Consider the following 18,261-nt stretch of genomic DNA (forward strand, 5'->3'; position numbering starts at 1 on the left):
AAATTAGAACCAAGGACGCTTTAGAGGAACCATAACAAAAATCATAGTTTAGGAACAATGTGATCTGTACACTGACACTGCAACTATTCCCCGTTCTAACTTCATTATTGCATCACTGCTGTAGATTGAAAGTTCAGAAAAAGAACCCTCAAATATATGATCATGTATTACAGAATTGGACACCTGAAACCTATGTAACTTTACTAACCATTGTCACCCGAATAAACTTTAATTAACTAATTAATTAATATTGAGGCCTAAGGCCAGGCCCAGGTGACTTTTCCTAACACTCTACACAAAGGTAGATTCCTCTAAAGGGAAATTAGGGTGAAAATGGGAAGTGGAGTTATTATAAATGCTGGTTAATCAAAACTAACAAATGACTGGTTGCCTACTAAATCAGAATCTCAGAGGATTAGGCTGGGGATTTCCTGCTTTTTAAAATAAACTTCTCAGATAATTATGAAGTATTCTACAGTCTGAGAAACACTGATATAAAAGATATGATCTATACTCTAGAATAGCTTTAAATTAAAGTAGAAAGCAGAAACATCTTATTTATGAAATTGAAGAAGAATTCCACGTTTCCTAATCAGATGTTGTCTCCCTGTAGACATTGCCCCCCATCTCCACCCTTCCTCCCTCATCAGCCACCCATTCAATTAAAGATGAGCATCTTTATAAAAAGAGATATTATGCTTATAGTCAATTACAATGCAATATAAGTGCACACTCAGATTTTTATAGAAAAAAATGTACAGATGCATAAAAGCAAGTTGGGAAGACTACACACCAAGAGGTAAACAAAGAAAAAGAAAAATAACTCCAAGGAAAATGTAAACAAATGCTTGACAGTTATGTAGAATAGATGTACAATAAAAGTAAACGTAACCAAAATCCTTTATTTCAAACTTTTATGTATACTTTTGTATTTTCTAATTTCTGGGATGAGGGAAAAAATTACCCTAATCCAACTCGTTGGGAGTATAATTAACCATTGTTAGTGACCATGTTCATTCAGACTATCCTATGGCTGTTAGTTTCCAACTTTCCCAAAACACTACATGTCAAATTTTTAAGTAGAAATGTTTATCAATGTCACCTACTGAATATCAAAGGAAGAGAAATGGTCACCAGTGAGATCCTATAGTGCAGTTAATGTAGTAATATGTTTATTTACATTTATTCATTCCAACCAACATTTGGCTACCTACCATATGTATAGTTTTATCCTAGGCACTATGTTACAGAAAAAAAATGTAGAAGGGTACTTGCTAAACAAAAAAGATATCTTTAACAGGAAACGACTAAAGAATCATGTAAAAGCAACTTAGTAAACAAATACATGGTGGTATAATCTAGATTCTACGTAGTGTTTAATGCCTGGTTTAACAGCCCTAAAGTATAATAATCTCAAACTGACTCCAATGGATGAGAGCAAGCTAAACCATCAGCATTTTTGTTGTTGTTGCATTGATATGAGACAGGCATAGACAAAAAACAGAAGACTTCCAGGCAGTTCTGAAATCGAGCATCAACCGCTGTGTGGTAGCTATGGCCGAGGACGACCAAGAACAACCTGACTCTTTTTAATAGAAAAGTATCTTCCAGTCACCAACAACTGCCATGCCTCTAGCTGAACACAAGACTCAGAGGCAAAGCTGAGCTCAGTGAACCAACAGAGCAATTAGTAGTTATGTTCAAGAATTAGGATGATAGCTGGCTTCTAGTCGGAGCTCAGTAAATGTTCCTTGTTCAATAGTCATTCCTTCAGAAAGAGCCACTGCTGTAAACATTGATCTATCCAACCCATACCCCACCCTTTCTTCCTCATTTTCTCACTTATCTGGGTCCCTGACACATACAACACGAGGAGAAAATAATCTCCATCCACAGTGCCATCTTTGAATAAAATGTTAAATGTATATTTTCAAATACTTAAAAATACGAAGGTATCTAAACACGTTGCAACATATAATCTAAAATGTGCATTTTGCTAGAAACCCACCAAAAAAAAGAAAAAGAAAAGAATAAAAAGTAACTTGGGTTCAAGCAAAAAGCGATATTTGTTCTGTTTTAATGCATAATATTTCAATCTTTGTCTCTATGGCACATAGAGAGATAGCTAAAAGCTAGCTGGTTAACTCACAAGTCAAGGCTTGTAGGTGTAGACCATTATTATAATTGTAACAGTCAATTATTTTAATAAACACGTATGTAGTGTTGTACATGACCAAAGTGCTTTATAATATTCTTGGCTCTTGTTCTGCTGATACTAAATCAGTTAAAGCCCAAAGCAGTCTCATTTATTTACTAACGATAGTGAAGTTTGACTATTTTGTGGAACCTATAGAGAAAAAGACAGATGGAGTAAAAGTTTAAATATTTGGTGTAAATTTTAGTTAAAACACTCAACTATATAATTTAACTAGGGGACTAGTGAAGATCCACACATTAAAAAATGAAATTATTAAAACAATGTTATCTGATTTTGAATTTTGCTTGTAATTACAGAACACAAAAGATATTGGTAGTCTATATCCGTGTTTCTCTCACTTTTCTGATGATATTCTAATTACAAGGAATGTTTATTAAAAATACAATTTCTTGGCTCCCAAGCCTTGGAGTTTCTGATTCATCAGGTCTGGAACGAGATCTGGGAAGTTGTGTTTTTAACCAATACCATAAGAAATTCTTCTTATCAGGGAAATTCAAGAAAGAGTAATATATAAAAATAGTACCCAACTCCCACACCCCATAAGAACTTGGCACATACAAACGTTACCATGTATAATCAGACTGTCAGGCACTGGGTTCAAGGCTTTTCCACATCTCTTTTGGTCTTCACAACACTCCATAAGATAGAGAGTGTTACCGTTTCCAGGAATCAAACTCTGAAAGGTTGAATAAATAGATCAAGATCGCAAAGCCAGGTCTACCCGTCTCCAAAGGCTATGCCCAATCAGTCTGTGTTTTCTTCTGCATGTTGCCAAATCTTGCATATTAGGAAAGGAAAAGAGGGGAGGGAAAGAAGGAAACAGAATTCCAGTAAGTGCACTTCAGCTTTTCAAGAGATTATTAAATATACATAGTAAGTTAAAAAGTTAAATCCGTCCTAAAATTCTCCAGTTGAAGTGTTAAAGTTTTAAAAAGAATCATGGAGAAATCTCAGGGGAAGACCAAAGAGAATCGATGGTTATAAGACAGATTGAAGATTATAGTCGATTTCTTTTTTTTAAACAGTTTTTAATGAAAACTGTATATCATATTACTTTATTCCTGCATCTTCTCAATTGTTTCTTCTTTATATTTGCCCTTTTACTTGGCAAGATTTGGCTTTCCATTCAAGGATCTTTTTTTGCGGTCTTTGTCCAGCTTTGATCTAGTGATACCACTTTGCTGGGGTGAATACCCACATGAATAGTTAGTTGTGCCATTAGCCTTCTCCCGCTGCACTCGTTCAATGTAGAGACATATTTCTGCCTGTAAACTTGGGCTGCTTTGCCAATTTGCTACCCTTTGTAGTGTCCTCGGACAACCTGAACTTCATCATCCTTTCAGATGAGCGTGGATCGAACATTGTACTTCTGTCTCAGCTCCTTGGAAAGAGGAGAAAACGTAATCTTCCTGAAAATGTGCGAAAGTGCATTGAAAAGCCTTTTACGGTTCTTGCTCCAGTCAGAAGTCACAAAGAGGCTGAACTTCATTTTGGCTGTTGGAACTTCAGCAATGGCCACAGAAGGGAAGAGTTACAGTTGATTTCCATATTAGTGTTGAGGTCGATGTTATTTTCTTAGAAGTATAGAGACCCTTTTGGTTGAGCACCTAGAGGAAAGAATGAATAGGTCACGATACTTGAGGGGATCTGGTGTATTATTTCACTGAAGTTGGCAGTTTAAACTATAAGGAGCTCATCCTTTTCTGGTGGGTGAGACTCTTAATTTTGGCTGAAGGAACTAAGACAAAGATCACCCTCATTCTGCACTTCCAACCTTTGTTCTGCGTTAATGATTCTGAGAATAGAGAGTCTTCAAAATCTCTTCATAAGCAAGCCTAGGTGTAAGAATCATGTGGTCTTTACAAATGCAAGAAAAAAATTGACCTGAGTTGAGCTAACTTTTTCAGAGAACATAACATGAGTTGAGCTAGTTTTTATGCAGAACACAAGCTCTAATGTTACCTTGAAAGGTCCAGCAAACAAAACCTTCAGACCTTGGATGCAGAAATGGGACAGATAGCCCATGAAAAGAAAGGGTGGAAAATGTCAGCAAATTGTTATTGAAATTAATGCTCCCCAGCCTTTTAGTTTGTGGTATTGGTCTGAATGCAAACTGGTGAATATTTTTCAGTTTTATTATAGAATGTGGCTGCTTCCTTGGCTTTAAAAAATTAAAAAATCCTACTTATTTGGTTTCTTTGTATCAATGTGTCATACATAATATTTCAGCTTTACAGTTAGGGGCGGTAATCTTGGAAATAGACAAGTGTGGTGGGGTGAGATTTACAGTTTAGAAGAGACCACAGTTTGGTAACAAATTTAGCTCAGGGGAGCTTCCAAAAAGGTAACAGACCCATCAACATTTAAGAGAACAGTTAAAGGAATGAGTCTGTATAATGAGACAGCTATTATAAAAGAGCCTGATAGGCCGAAAGAGCCTGGCTATAAAGCAGCATCAAAACCCAAGTCCATGTAATCAATAATGCTGTAAAGATTTTGTAGGGTATCCGATGGACACTTGTCTCATTAGGGAGACCACCTCAGGGATGATGTAGATGCCTGATCACCTGAAGCTGAAGCTGAACAATAATGAATATCAACCATATATATATATATATATATATATATATATATATATATATATATATATATATGGTTACAAGAAGTGGAGTACAGCATTAGGAATAGAGGCAGTGGAAATGTAATGGCTGTGTGTGATGTCAGAGGGGTAGTAGATGGGGGGAGGGGGTTATCACTGTGAGGGATATAAATGATAAATGTTTAACTATTACATTGTTTTGGACACCTGAAACTAATAAAAACAAAGTTAAAAAAAACAATTCCAATTCTTCTTATGCAGATGTGATAGGCAGAAATCAATCTGAGAACTTTGTGTTAGAAAAGCAAAATAATATCCCAGGGGAGATGTTTAAATGCGGGGGGGAGGGGTTGGGCAGGTGGTTTTCACGTTAAAGCACAATTTGCATATTAGGAAGTATTCCAGTGGTTATAAATCATTTTAATGTTTGTGTATATTGAATTTGTTTCATTTACACATAACTCTTTAGCTGAAAACAGGTTTTGAAGACCTGAATGTGTAAAGTTAAGAATGTTGAAGAAAACGCCCAGTTCTCAAAGGCAGAAAATGCTATTAGAAAGGAGTGGTGTGATTCTTCTGGGCATTTAGTGCCTTGACACCTTGCATGCCTGAGATCAGGGGGAAACCCATTGTTCTTTGAGAGCTTCCCAATTCTAAAAGCTGTAAATCTATGAACCAGAATCTGAAGGGGAAGACCAATAAAACCCTTTCATTTTAGTATGTCTGTGTTGAAGAAACATTTTCCAACTAAATTGTATTGCACCTTTGTGCCATGCCATATTCTATCTACATAGCAAGTGGAAAATGTAGCTGCAAATGTTTTCTAGTCAAATGCAACTCTTGTGTGGAAAATGACTTCCTCTACCAACCACAACTAATCAAGACCCATCTTAGAATGTAGTATAGGTGTCCAAGGAATCCCCACCAGGGTACCTTAGGCCCCTGAATCAACTCTTAGGAAAAACTCCAAATTACAAAGGCATCTGGGACTGGCACGGGTGTCTGCCCACTCTTTTATGCAGATCTCTAACCTCGCCAACCAGGTAGTTGTGCATTGTGAGAGAGAAGAATGGAAGCAAGTTGGCTTTTAGACATCTCCATACAACTGTCTCATAAGCCCATCATAGTTAACATAAAGCTAGTCAATGGTACTGTAACAGCTACATACGATATCAGAGGGGTAGTAGATGGGGGAGGGGGTTTATCACTTTGTGAGGGGTGTAAATGTCTAACTATTACATTGCTTTGTACATCTGAAACTAATTAAAAAACAAAAAACAAACAAACAAACAAAAACACTAAATCTCGAAAACATGTTCTAACTCCAACCTTTCCCATCTGAGTAAATGACACCACCATATACCTAGGAGTTCAAGTCCAAACCTAGGACTCATTCTGGTTTCTGCTTTACTTCACTCCCAAAATCCAATTCGCCAACAAATTTTGGAAATTCTTTTGAAATAAATCCAGAATTTCACCATCATTACTATTACTAGCCTACTCCAAGCTACCATCATCCTTCATCTGAATCACTATAAAAGTCTCTTGTTTTCACTCTTGCCAGAGTGAAATACTCCACCTCTCTACTCCATCCCCTAGCCAGAAGATAGAATCGTGCTTAAAAATGTAAATCCGTCCGTATCTCTTCCTTGCTTATTTCAAACTTGTCTATGGCTTCTCACTATGATGAGAACATAGTTGACAGTCTTCCCATACCCTGTAATGTCCCACGTGATTGGGGCCTCTGCCTCCCTCTACAGTCTCACCTCTTACCTTTCAGCCCTTTGTTCAATTCACCCCAACCACATTGTCCTTTTCTTCTGTCCCATGAACCTGCGCACCAAGCTCCTTTGCACTCAGTGCCTTTGGGTTGCTGTTCCCTCTGCCTGATATGCTTTACCCCAGGCCTTCTTATATCTGTCTCCTTCTCATAATTCAGGTCTCAGCTCAGTTATTGGCTCCTCAGAGAAGTCTTCTCACCTCTCTTCTCCCTATTCATTAGATTTATTTTTGTGATTTGATTTTTTAAATTATGTGCATCTATTACACTGACTTTTTAATTAAGGCAAATATAAATATATAAATAAATAAAACGGCTGTTTAGTCATTATTCTATCACTTTATTTTCTTCATTGCAAGCATCATTTCTCAAATTAATTTTCTTTCTTTGTGTTTACTTGTTTATTGTTGCATGTGTTTCAATGACTCCACGTTTGCCATGTCAACCAGTGTATCCCAGCACCTATAAGGTCTTTTGTACATGGTAGACTCTCAGTAAATATTTGTTAATTGAGTAGATTTCATTCACCTAAAAGAGAGGTAGCTTCCTTTTGGCTGAGAACGGACACATGCATTCATCTGGAAAGAGTGTTTTAATGAAGGCTTTTGTTCAAGTTGGGTTCTGTTTACATACTAAGCTACGATCACTCAGACCTACCACATGGAATACCCTTGATCCAAGTGAGAAATTGTCAACATACACACGGAGTAACAAAGATGGCAAATCGTATCAATATCCATTTCAGCATGTCAATGGTGAGTTTCATAACAAAGTGAAAATTGAAAAGCAAACTTAATGTTGATGTGCACCTGATAGCTAATATTGGAATTCTGCTTTCCAGGCAGTGGGAAGCTACGTGGGATTGCTGATGCTAAAGGTGAAACCAAACGATCAGAAGGCTCTCGGCTGGTTTGCAGCACAGTAAAAATGGAAGAATAAGACGTAAGGACAGTTGCCTAGAGACTCTGAGGAAGTCGTTAGGGCAAGTGGTTTAGAATTAGGGCTTTGAAAAATAAGAACGGTCATTGGTTAAGTGCCCACTATGCACCAGGTTGTCTACAACCCTCATAGAAATAATATTAGGTATTGTAGGTATTATGTCCCCATTTTCTAAATAAGTAAGCTGCAGCTCAGGGAGCTAAAGGACTTGTCAAAGTCACATGCCTATATAAAGAGTAGAGCAATGACTTCAACTAGATTTTTCAAACCTGAAAGCTGACGAGCTGTGCACTGCACCACACTGTCTTCCTTGTGATGATACACTCCATTTATTTCTGTAATTCCCGACACCAGGTTTAGGGCCTGGCACAGCATCCTAATGGAACCACATCTAGCTGGACAGTAAGGGCTTCTGCTGCCAGTGGACGGGCCACCTAAGCCCAGCTGGGTCCAAGGTTTGCTGATTCAGCAGGTTTTAAACATCATGCTCAGGCCTCTTCCTCCTCATTTTCTTTCCCAGCACTGCCCCGCAGCTCACCTCTACCTCTCTCCTCTGGGGAAAGCATCTGCCAGGTGCTAATAAGAAAGGCACTCTGGCCATCGCGTGTGGGGAAGAGGCAGCTCAGCAACATCATGGCTGAGAGCCTGGGCAGACTTAGGCAATGGAATTTGAAGTGCTGAAGTGTGCAGCCCACAGAGAGAAATGGACAAAGTGCAAAATTGAAGAGGAGGAGAAGTGTAAGAAGACAATTTTCTTGACAGAGATGAATTAGTTACAGGACTGGCCCCCTGAGGGAAGTGATGTGGCTCTCTTCCCTAACTCCCACGCAGAAAACATGCTCTAGAGGACAAGCAGGAGACAAGGCGGGGAGACATTAATGACTAATGGGCGCTTTCCACCTCTGAGTTTTATTAAGATGAATGAAGCACTTTTGAATGGAGGAAGAAATAAAAACGGAAAGATGGAGCTGACTAAAGCACTGCAAAAATAAAGAGGAATGGAGGTTTGGGGCCCTCGTGCTGAGTAAGGCAAAACATTTCTTCCCACTTTGGAGGTGCAGAGCTGAACAGTTCAGAGTTTTGAATTCAGAGTTCAGGCTCTGCCACTTACCAATTGGATGAATCCGTGCAAATCACTCAACCAATTTAAGCTACAAAATAGGAATAATACCCTATTTTATTGGTTATTTTTGCTATAATATAGGTATAATACTATTGCGAAGGGTTGTTGTGAAGACTGAATGAGGTAACTCATGTAAAAACAGTGCCTACCGTGTAGCAAGCACTCATTTAATAGCAATAATTATTATTGGTTCATGGCTTTGTGTGGAGGGGTAAATATACCTGGGTCATAACTGTCGAGGTCAGATTATGGGGACAATTCTTCCCTTTGAACAATGGTGCCTCCTTGGTTTCATTATTTGCTGTGTTGATAGCTCAACCCCCCTCTAATGATTTGAGCTTTCAGCTCACAGAGAAGATGAACCCAAATATGATAGATACCACCTCTACTCTTAAGGAAGCTTGCCAAAAAGCAGCTCAACCCACGTTGGTACGCCATATCATTCTGAGGATCAAGCCACCTCCCCAGGGAAGGGTCCTGTGCACAGAAGATAATACTAATAACACCGTACATTATTGAATCCTCTACAGTTTACAAAGTACTCTTACCTGGCAAGGGCTGCTCTCTTCATTTTATAGATAAGGAAACAGAGACTTTGATTGGCGAAGCCACTAGATTAAGGTGACATAGGCAATTGGTTGGTGCAGCAGGGATCCACACTCAGCTTCTCTGACTCCAAATCTGGGGCTCTTTTATAACACAGGATGCTATAGGCATGTGAACAGGTAGGAGATTAAAAAGCTAGTGGCTTCCCCTCATAAAAACATTGAATTTTAGAATAGGAAGGACCTACAAGATTACCTAATGCTGGCCATTAGTTTAGACTGGGGATACAGGAAGGAGTGCTGGTTTTTCAGAAGCAAGAAGGGGTTTGGAATGTTGAGTTAGAAATTTGTATTTGGAGCTTGTTAGTGTCATACAGTTTGTAAGTTACTACAAATTAATAGTAGCTGAAGCCTTCTACAGAATAGTGAGATTTTAAAAGGACTAAAGGGAACTCCTACCAAGTGCCTGTATTTAAAGGTTGTCTGAAGGGTGAAGATGGTGAGAATTACATGGATGGAGTGGTAGGAGGTATAGACAAAAAAAGGGGGTTCTATGGAAAGTAACCTCACAGGTTACTGTGAGGTGTGATCTGATCATAAATTCCTAATTGGACAGGTCATGGTGTGTAGTCATGCTTCCGGTCTATAATTTCTTTATTGAAAGGTTTTAAGCCAGAGCTATCCATTGTTCTTGTGCCTCTGGGTTAACACAGAAGCCATATCCCACAAAGGGGAGTATTAATCCTCAAGAGAGCACATAATCTTGTTAACTATCCTGTAATCCAGGCCCCACCCTGCTTCCTCTAGTCTTCCTTACTTCCCATCTTTAATTTCAAATACATAAAAGAAGCTGCAAAACTTATTCTCCGTAGCATTTGAGATCTTGCATATGTCATCAGTTTGGCTCAAATAAACTTCTGTAAAAATTCTCAAAAAAAAAAATATTACCTAATGCTGTGGTTTTTAGACTGGATTCCGGGGAATCCTGTAGAAGGTGGGAGAGAGAAGCAGGAGGTTGAGATTGTATGCCATTCATCTTTTATCAATTAAATTTATAGTATTACAATGTACTTTGAATAAATGTTAAAACATTAAGACTTTCCTTAGAAAAGAAGATTTGAAAACCTTTGATCTAATTCAACTGTTTCATTTCTCCAAGAAGGATATTGAGGCCCAGACTAGTAAAGGAATTTGTCCAAATCTCTTAGTTATTTAGGGGCAGAGCTAGGACCAGCACTCAGGCCTAGTCACCTGCATATTTGATAAGCATGCGATAATGTTTCCAAATGTTTTCTCATTCTCCAAATATTTTCCATCGATTACCTCAGGCAAGTCATTTACTCATGACAATCAAATCATCAAGGAGAAAGTCGGCCTGTGGTGAGTCTCTCCTGATGACTCATCATGTGACGTTGGATCAATCCATTGATCTCTGAACCCTCAGCTCTTCCACAGGTAAAATGGGATGATAATTCCTGTGTAGGCAACTCTCAGTGGGGCTGTTGTGGTGACTATAAAACAGAACATGTGGAGGGTCATGAGGTTCTTCCAGGGAAGGAGACTTAGAAAGTTCAATATCTTATTATTTACAAAAGCCTACCAAGTGTATCATTGTTTCTAAGCTAATCTCTGCAATTTACCATTCTTGCTTATTTGTTGTTCTTTATTTGAGAGGGCAATGTAGTTTATTTTTGTAACCCTACCAAGTACTACTTGTGTACGAAATAGCCTCCAAAACTTCTTGTCACATTGGCTTTCTCATAAAATTTTGTGATTTCTTACTACTTGCATGTGGAAAGTAAATCTTTTAAGGTTAAATACTTTTTATTCTACATAAGTTATAGAAGCACTATCACTACAGGGTTCTAGCAAGCCTGGGGAGCCCAGAGCGAGGTGAGATCAAAGGACTGTGTGCAGCTTACGGAGTTGGAGTGTTCCCACCCCCCCACCCCCTCACGCCCCCACCCCCCCCACTCCCCCCATCCCGGGTAGTTTCTCTTCTTTCAGCAAGGAATGCTAAGAAAATATGATCATGACCTTCAGGTTGATCTTGAAAGCAGCCTAACTTGACCTTGGCCAAGTTCTTATTCTCTCTGAGCTTATGTTCTCACTTGTAAAAAAGTAGACATTTGCCTTCCCTTCCACCTCATAGGGCTGCCAAGGATCAAAAGAGAGAACACAGGGTGACATGTTTTTAAAACTGTGAAGTGTACACTAACTAAAAGGATTGTTACTTTTAGGAATGTGTAAAATACTACAATTATTTATAATGTGCATTTCAACTAAATCTTCTCAACTTGTTACAAATGTCCACTTGGACTGTTCAACTAGTCAGGTTGAAGAACGATGTTTCTATTTATGCTGATTTCTCTGAAGAAAGTCAAGTGACAATCAAACAAGGCAGAGTGAGAACTGGGGGGTTACCTCCTTAATTGACAATTATCACAAAACAAGAAATATTTTTAGATCTTCAATTAAGAACACTTTAAATTAAAAAAAAAAAAAGAATGTAAACAGACCTTTACCAAAATCTTATTCTGGATACCCCAAATTTCTAACATCATCCCTTGGAGAACAGCATTTCTATGCTCACCCATGTTGATACTTTAAAAAACCTAGACCTCATTTCCTTTATGCAGGCAGACAAGCCAGCCACAGAAGCTGACCAATATTTTAAGACTGCAGTGTTTACTAATGGATGTCTGGCTAGGAACAGTGCTGGCAGAATTTGGGCGGAGGCATTCACTCCCACTAATGATGTGGAGCAGGGCTGCGTAATCATGTCGACTTGTATTAAGTCTACCCAAGGCTGTCATGTTTTGCAGTGGAGCCAGAAACAAGCACCCCCGTAAGTCCTGGGATTTTCCTGGAAGAAGGATTACATCAGACTGGTTCAGACCTTCCCAAAGTCATTGCCTCAGCCATTCATTTCATTTAGGACCCTCTTTACAAAAATGACTTCAGAGTATAGCGAATATCAGACTCTTTTACAGAATATTTAGAGACTTTAAGATAGTGTAACCTCTATCTGGACCATCAAAGGCCAGGGAAAACCTATCAAACATTTCCTTAGAAACCACATCAAGGACTTTCTTGCACATATGCTAACATCTCTAAGACAGATGGATACTCAGTCAACTGTCCATTCCCTGTCCCAGGAAAGCTATTGCCAGTTATGTGTTATCATTTTTTTTCCTAGCCGTACCTAGGATGGATGCATCAGAAGTTATTCCCCAATAAGGAAGAAGGACAATGACATTCATTTTGACTGTCTGGACATTGTTACTGTATCACTCTTCCGGGGGAGAGTAATTTCTGTCTATTAAAAGAGACAGATTCCAAAGTTAGATATGTGGGAATCATTTGGTATTTAACAGAATTCAGGTAACACACATAGCCCTAAAAATTATAATAAGGAGTTAAGCAAGGAAAATGAATAACAGCAGTTCTTTAAAATAAAAATTGTTAGAATAAAGGAATAGTTGTTGTTACCGTGTTTCACTGAAAATAAGACTTAGCCGGGCAATCAGCTCTAATGCGTCTTTTGGAGCAAAAATTAATATAAGACCTGGTATTTATTATATTATATTATATTATACCCAGTATTATATCATATTATTATTATATTATATTATATTGTATTATATCATATTATTATATTATATTATATTATATTATATTATATTATATTATATTATATTATATTATATTATATTATATTAACCTGGTCTTATAGTAAAATAAGACCAGGTCTTATATTAACTTTTGCTCCAAAAGATGCATTAGAGCTGATTGTCCAGCTAGGTGTTATTTTCGGGGAAACACAGTATATATTAGTATTACTCAGTATTAAAGATGTCAAGATACTGTTATTGGATTCATTTCCCTTCTACCTAGTCCTTAGACCTCCAAGGAATCGTCATTCCATTTTCTAAAATTAGATGCTACTTCAAAGATTTTAGAAGTGAACCATGAAATGAGGACACTAAAGAAGCATTAATTTTTGCAGATTACTGTTAAATAACTTCTTTCCCTCGTATTAATAATGTAACCACAACGTTTGTCAAATATCCCAAAGATCTACTTTAGAAATATCCAGCATTACCTGAAGCCAAATCTGGTTATTTCAAATGGCTTTGAACTTAGCTCTGAGATAAGAAAGGTCCTATGTCACTCCTTCCCTCCCTCCTTTGCTCCTTCCCTCCCTCCCTCCCTCCCTCTGTCCCTCTTTCCCTCCCTTTCTTCTAGTCATCCTTCCTTTTTCCTCATATGGCCTTCTGGTGCTCCTTAACCATGTCTAGGGCAACCCCTTCAGTGGAAGGGTTACCTCAGGAAACAATGTGCTACCGTGCTCGTGGGGCAGCGTTCAGACAAAAAGATGTATTTGCGAAGCAAGCTGCTTAATTGCTGTGGCTCCCATACTTCCTCCATCAAGATGTTTGTGCCTCAGTTGTCAAGTAGATGTAGTCAAAGATTATCTCTTTAATTTTTAACATTGTCAGAGTTAATATATACCCTTTACTTTTCAACATTATCAATGTTAATATAAACCTTTTAATTTTTAACATTTTAAAAGTTAATATAAACTCCATTAATGCTTCTCAGCTGATTGAACATGGGAATGACCTCTATGAACTAGTTGTATCTGTGGTTTTTCCAGTAGGTAGCCAGTACATTTTTTTGGTGATGATATTGTCAACAGTCATAATGATATCTACCCTTATTTATACTACTTTTTTGTATACAGAGTACTATCGTCCTCAGTACCTCATTTGAGATTCTCCCCAGACCACGGCTCACTGCTCCAGGCTTTTTCCCCAGTCGCCTCTGCCATGTGAGGCTGCTGCTTCCCCTACTTCTGGAGCTTCATTCTCTGTCTGTGTATCAACTCCTTCCCTCATTCATCCAAGTATAGTTAACACAGGCTATTATGTGTAACAGACTTTACTAAGTGTATTAAGTTTCCTAGGTCTGCCATAACAAAGTAGCACAAACTGAGTGGCTTATACAAAAAAAAAAAAAAAAAATTGTTGTCTGAAAGTTCTGGAAGCTAGAAATCTGAAATCAAGGTGTTGGCAGGCTTGTTCTTTCCGAGAGCATAAGGAAAGGATTTGTTCCAGCTCTTTCTTCTTGACTTATAGATGGCTATATTCTTCCTGTGTCTCTTAACATTGTCTTCCCTTTATGCACGTCTCTGGGTACAAATTGTCCCTCTTATAAGGACACCAATCATGTTACATTAGGCCCACCCTAATGATCTTATTTTAACTTTGTTACCCCTGTAAAGACCCTATATCCAAATACTGTGACATTCTGAAGTACTACATGTTAGGACTCAACTTATCTTTTTTAGGGGGATGCAATTCAACCCATAACACTAAGGCTTAATGGTAGCACATTGGAGATACAGCATAGAAAGGAAAAACTTAAACTGACTCTCAGGTGTCACTGTCATAGAATCTACTGACTATGCCTGGTACAGCGTCTGATTCTCTCCCTCCTTATGTCAAATATGCTACCATGTTTCTGGGTCCTGCTCACCATCCTGGATGGAAATCTGATTATATACATCTTTCACTCCCTACGATGGTTAATTTTATGTGTCGACTTGACTGGGCTTCAGGGTGCCCAGATATTTGGTCTAACATTATTCCACATGTTTCTGCGAAGGTGTTTTGGGATGAGATTAATATTTAAATCAGTAGACTGAGTAAAATAGATTGCCCTCCCTAGAGTGGGTGGGCCTCAGCCAATCAGTTGAAGGCCTGAATAGAACACAAGGCTAACCCTCCCCTGTGTGAGAGAATTCTCCTGCCTGACAGCCTTCAGGCTGGAACATCAGCTCTTCCTGTTTCTACAGCAGCTTCCAGCTTTAAGCTTTGAACTGGAACATTGGCTCTGCAGAACGCACATACACATGCACACACACAATTTGTTCTGTTTCTCTGGAGAACCCTGACTAATACGTTCCCTAATACCAGGTCCTACCTAATAAAGAAAAATCACACACACACACACACACACACACACACAAAATAAGTAACCCTTCAGAATTCCAACCTATCTGCCACAGAGCCAGCCCTTTATCTTACTAAATACAATACCCAATTCCCCTAATCTTAAACTTTTACATCTAGGTGATTCCCCTGGGTTTCAGCCACCTTTATAACTAAAAATGCTCCCTCATTGAGCATTTTTGTCTCTCTAAGAATAAAGAAAGAGCCTGCCCCAGAGACAAAATCCTGCTGCCAATCCTAGTGCCATCGTGAATTGAGAAACACTGAGGCCTAAACTCAGAGCGCTGTGCTACTTCTCACACATCGTTTGCGTTCTTGTCAAATCACTGAAGACTTCCTCAAGGTCTCCTCATCTAATTTCATCTAGGTTTTTTCATGCAACTAAACAATTCCCTTGTCAACTACCATTCATAACTTAATATTGTATAAGTGTGGCTTTGTAAAAAATTAGCTTTGCCTAATTAGGACTCAATACACAGCCCTCCAAAGTTTAAACAAATCAGAGATGAACCAAATTAGACTCTTGAAAGAGTGTCTCCAAGCTGGAATGGGACAAACAACATCCTCTGACTCTGTGGCTTGACTTTCATTTTTCTCTTGGGTTTCTAGATTCTCTGTCACCACATCACCTTTTCATGCCTGGCCCAAGGCTGTATGGTTCCCCTTTAAAAATTTCAGTGTGGACAAAAATGTTTTCCCTTGGCATAACTGAGACAGGCTGGTATTTTCAAGAACAGCTTTACTAAACATGAGGGAAAACAGAAAAGAAATAATTACAGAAAACATACACAGTACAAAAATAACCAAGTTTCCAACTGCAGGTTTCTGTTTCTAAAAATTCCACTAGAAGTCAGAAAGCTTTACTGGGTCTCAATCTCATTCACCCTTAGCCAACCACATCCCTTAATTTTGCTATATCCTGTCTGGACTGCTTCTCTCCTACCTCCAACACCTCATCTATCCCTGAGCCTTGTAATATTAAACTGCTACCTTGATTTTTTTTTGAACCCTCAAAGAAAAAAAAAATAGCCAATAACTTCCTTTTAAAACTGTCATTCTCCCAATAAAAATATTCTGGATTCCAAAAACCCACCAAAATGCCTGCTGACAGGAGATTTCCAACTTTTGATATTGAAGATCCATTGGGTTTCAAACATTCGCTCTTCTCAATACTGATGTTAACACAGCACAAACCAAAGTATATTATAGGCAGTGATCCTTGGGATAATGAATATTGTTTACAATGGCACGCAGGGTTCTGGGATCAAATAAACTTGAAGAATGTTGGTTAAAATTAGTTTTACAGTTTTTTTCACTGCATAATTTCCCAAATCTTTTTATGCAGTCAACAAATATTTATTGAGCACCTATTATGTGCCAGGCACTGCCCTAGGTACCGAGAAAAACCACGGTGAAGAGTGAACAGGACAGGTAAGAGCCCTGCCCTGCCTTCATAGAATTCACTATCTAGGTGGGGTTCACCAAGAAAAAGTGAACGAGCAAACAAATAAAATTTCAAGTAATGGTAAGGACTGTGAAGACCTTAAGGGGTGATGTTATAGGGAAAAACTGGAAGTGGGGAAACCCAGCTGGCAGAGAGAACAGTGAATCCACACACCGGGTTTGGGAAAAAGCTTGGGATGTTTAAATAAGAAAAAAATGCTGAGAAACTGAGGGGGAAAGTACAGCAATGAGGTATGATCTTAGAGGCCCTGGTGAGACATCAGATTTGCTTATTGGTGCAGTGGAAAGCAATTTGAAGGATTTTAAGCCTTGGTACAATCTAATTTAAAATTTGGAAAAATAAAAATCTCTTTGGCTGTTGTGTAGAGGATGGAATGTAAAGGCCAAGATCACAAGTGGAAACCAGTTAGGAGGCTCTTGCCTTAGTTCATCTGAGAGGTGATGATGGATTGTTGAGGCAATAGACGGATGTGGATGGCACGTTTTGAGGAATAGACACAAACGGACTTCCTGATGGGTTAATGTGGGAAATAGGGACCAGAGAGAAGACGATGTCTTCTAGCTTGTGAGCTTGAGCAATTAATTACATGGCGGTACTACTGACTGAGCTGATAAAGACTACGGAATCAAACGCTTCAAGAGGAGAGGGAAATAAAGAGATTGCTTTATCCACATTAAGTTCAAGATACCTATGGCACTTGTAAGAGGTGCTTTCAAGTAGACAGATCTTATATATAAAGCCTGGAGCTTAGGAGAAACGTTTGAGATATAAATTGGGAAATCATTAGCATACAGATGGCATTTAAAGTCATGGAACTGGATGAGATCACCTAGGGAGAGTGTAGAGAGGAGTTCCGGCCCAAAGCCAAGCCTTGAGGCACTTCAAATCGAGACATCTGGTACAGAGGAGGAGCGAGCAGAGAAGATGTTTCACATGTTCGTGTGCTGCAACGACTCTATAAGAGGCGATACAGAAAGCAGCGTTTCCCAAGCTTATCTGACCTTAGAACCTTTCGTCACACAGCATCTCACAGGGCTTGGGTTCCAAGGAAACATTTGGGAAAACATTGTTCATACCCTTGTAGCTCCTTATGCTCCACTGTGGCATATTAACTTCTAAGGTGACATAGACAAGTCTTCTCCCTCTAAGCAAAGGTATTTCAATAAAAGCCCATCAGTTGCTAAACAAAACACTGCCCTGATGATCCCGGCCAAAATACATACCTGCAGGAAGCACACATGTGCTAAATGCAGTAAGTAGGAAAGGAGGGCTGGATCCACTATCACCTCACCGAGCCAAATGTCAGTAAAATAAGGCCGCTTTTAGCCTTTCTATATTAATAATGTAAAGCCTTTTACATGTTCCACCATCGCCTCACTGAGCCAAACCTCACACGCTGGCAGTTTTTAGCCTTTTTGCATTAATAATGGTTATTTTGGTGAAGGAGAGAAATTGAAAGTTTGAGGAGAGACGCAGGGAATAAATGCTCCTGTGTGTGTGTGTGTGTGTGTGTGTGTGTGTGTATTATGTAACTTTTTTCAGGATACTAGACTTTGAATGTTTCTACCTATATAC

The 18,261-nt window shown here is 38.7% G+C and overlaps 1 protein-coding gene and 1 pseudogene across 4 annotated transcripts in view; one reads left to right on the plus strand and one right to left on the minus strand.

The window, feature by feature from the left end:
• The window catches only part of LOC308503974 (uncharacterized protein), a 68,090-nt gene that overhangs the window by 24,093 nt on the left and 25,736 nt on the right, over positions 1-18,261 (plus strand). For 2 of the 3 annotated variants that reach the window (XR_013994245.1, XR_013994246.1), the window contains exons 2-3: positions 7,439-7,539; positions 10,533-10,659. The exons of the other annotated variant lie outside the window; for it this stretch is intronic. The gene's annotated coding sequence lies outside the window, so the exon portion shown is untranslated. The remainder of the gene's footprint in view (positions 1-7,438; positions 7,540-10,532; positions 10,660-18,261) is intronic. 3 annotated transcript variants of the gene reach the window in all.
• LOC308503975 (large ribosomal subunit protein uL24-like) lies at positions 3,274-3,743 on the minus strand (annotated as a pseudogene). Its single transcript has one exon. The product of its transcript is annotated as a large ribosomal subunit protein uL24-like (transcript).

Source organism: Rhinolophus hipposideros, assembly GCF_964194185.1.
Source record: "Rhinolophus hipposideros genome assembly, chromosome: 10".
Lineage (NCBI taxonomy): Eukaryota > Metazoa > Chordata > Mammalia > Chiroptera > Rhinolophidae > Rhinolophus > Rhinolophus hipposideros.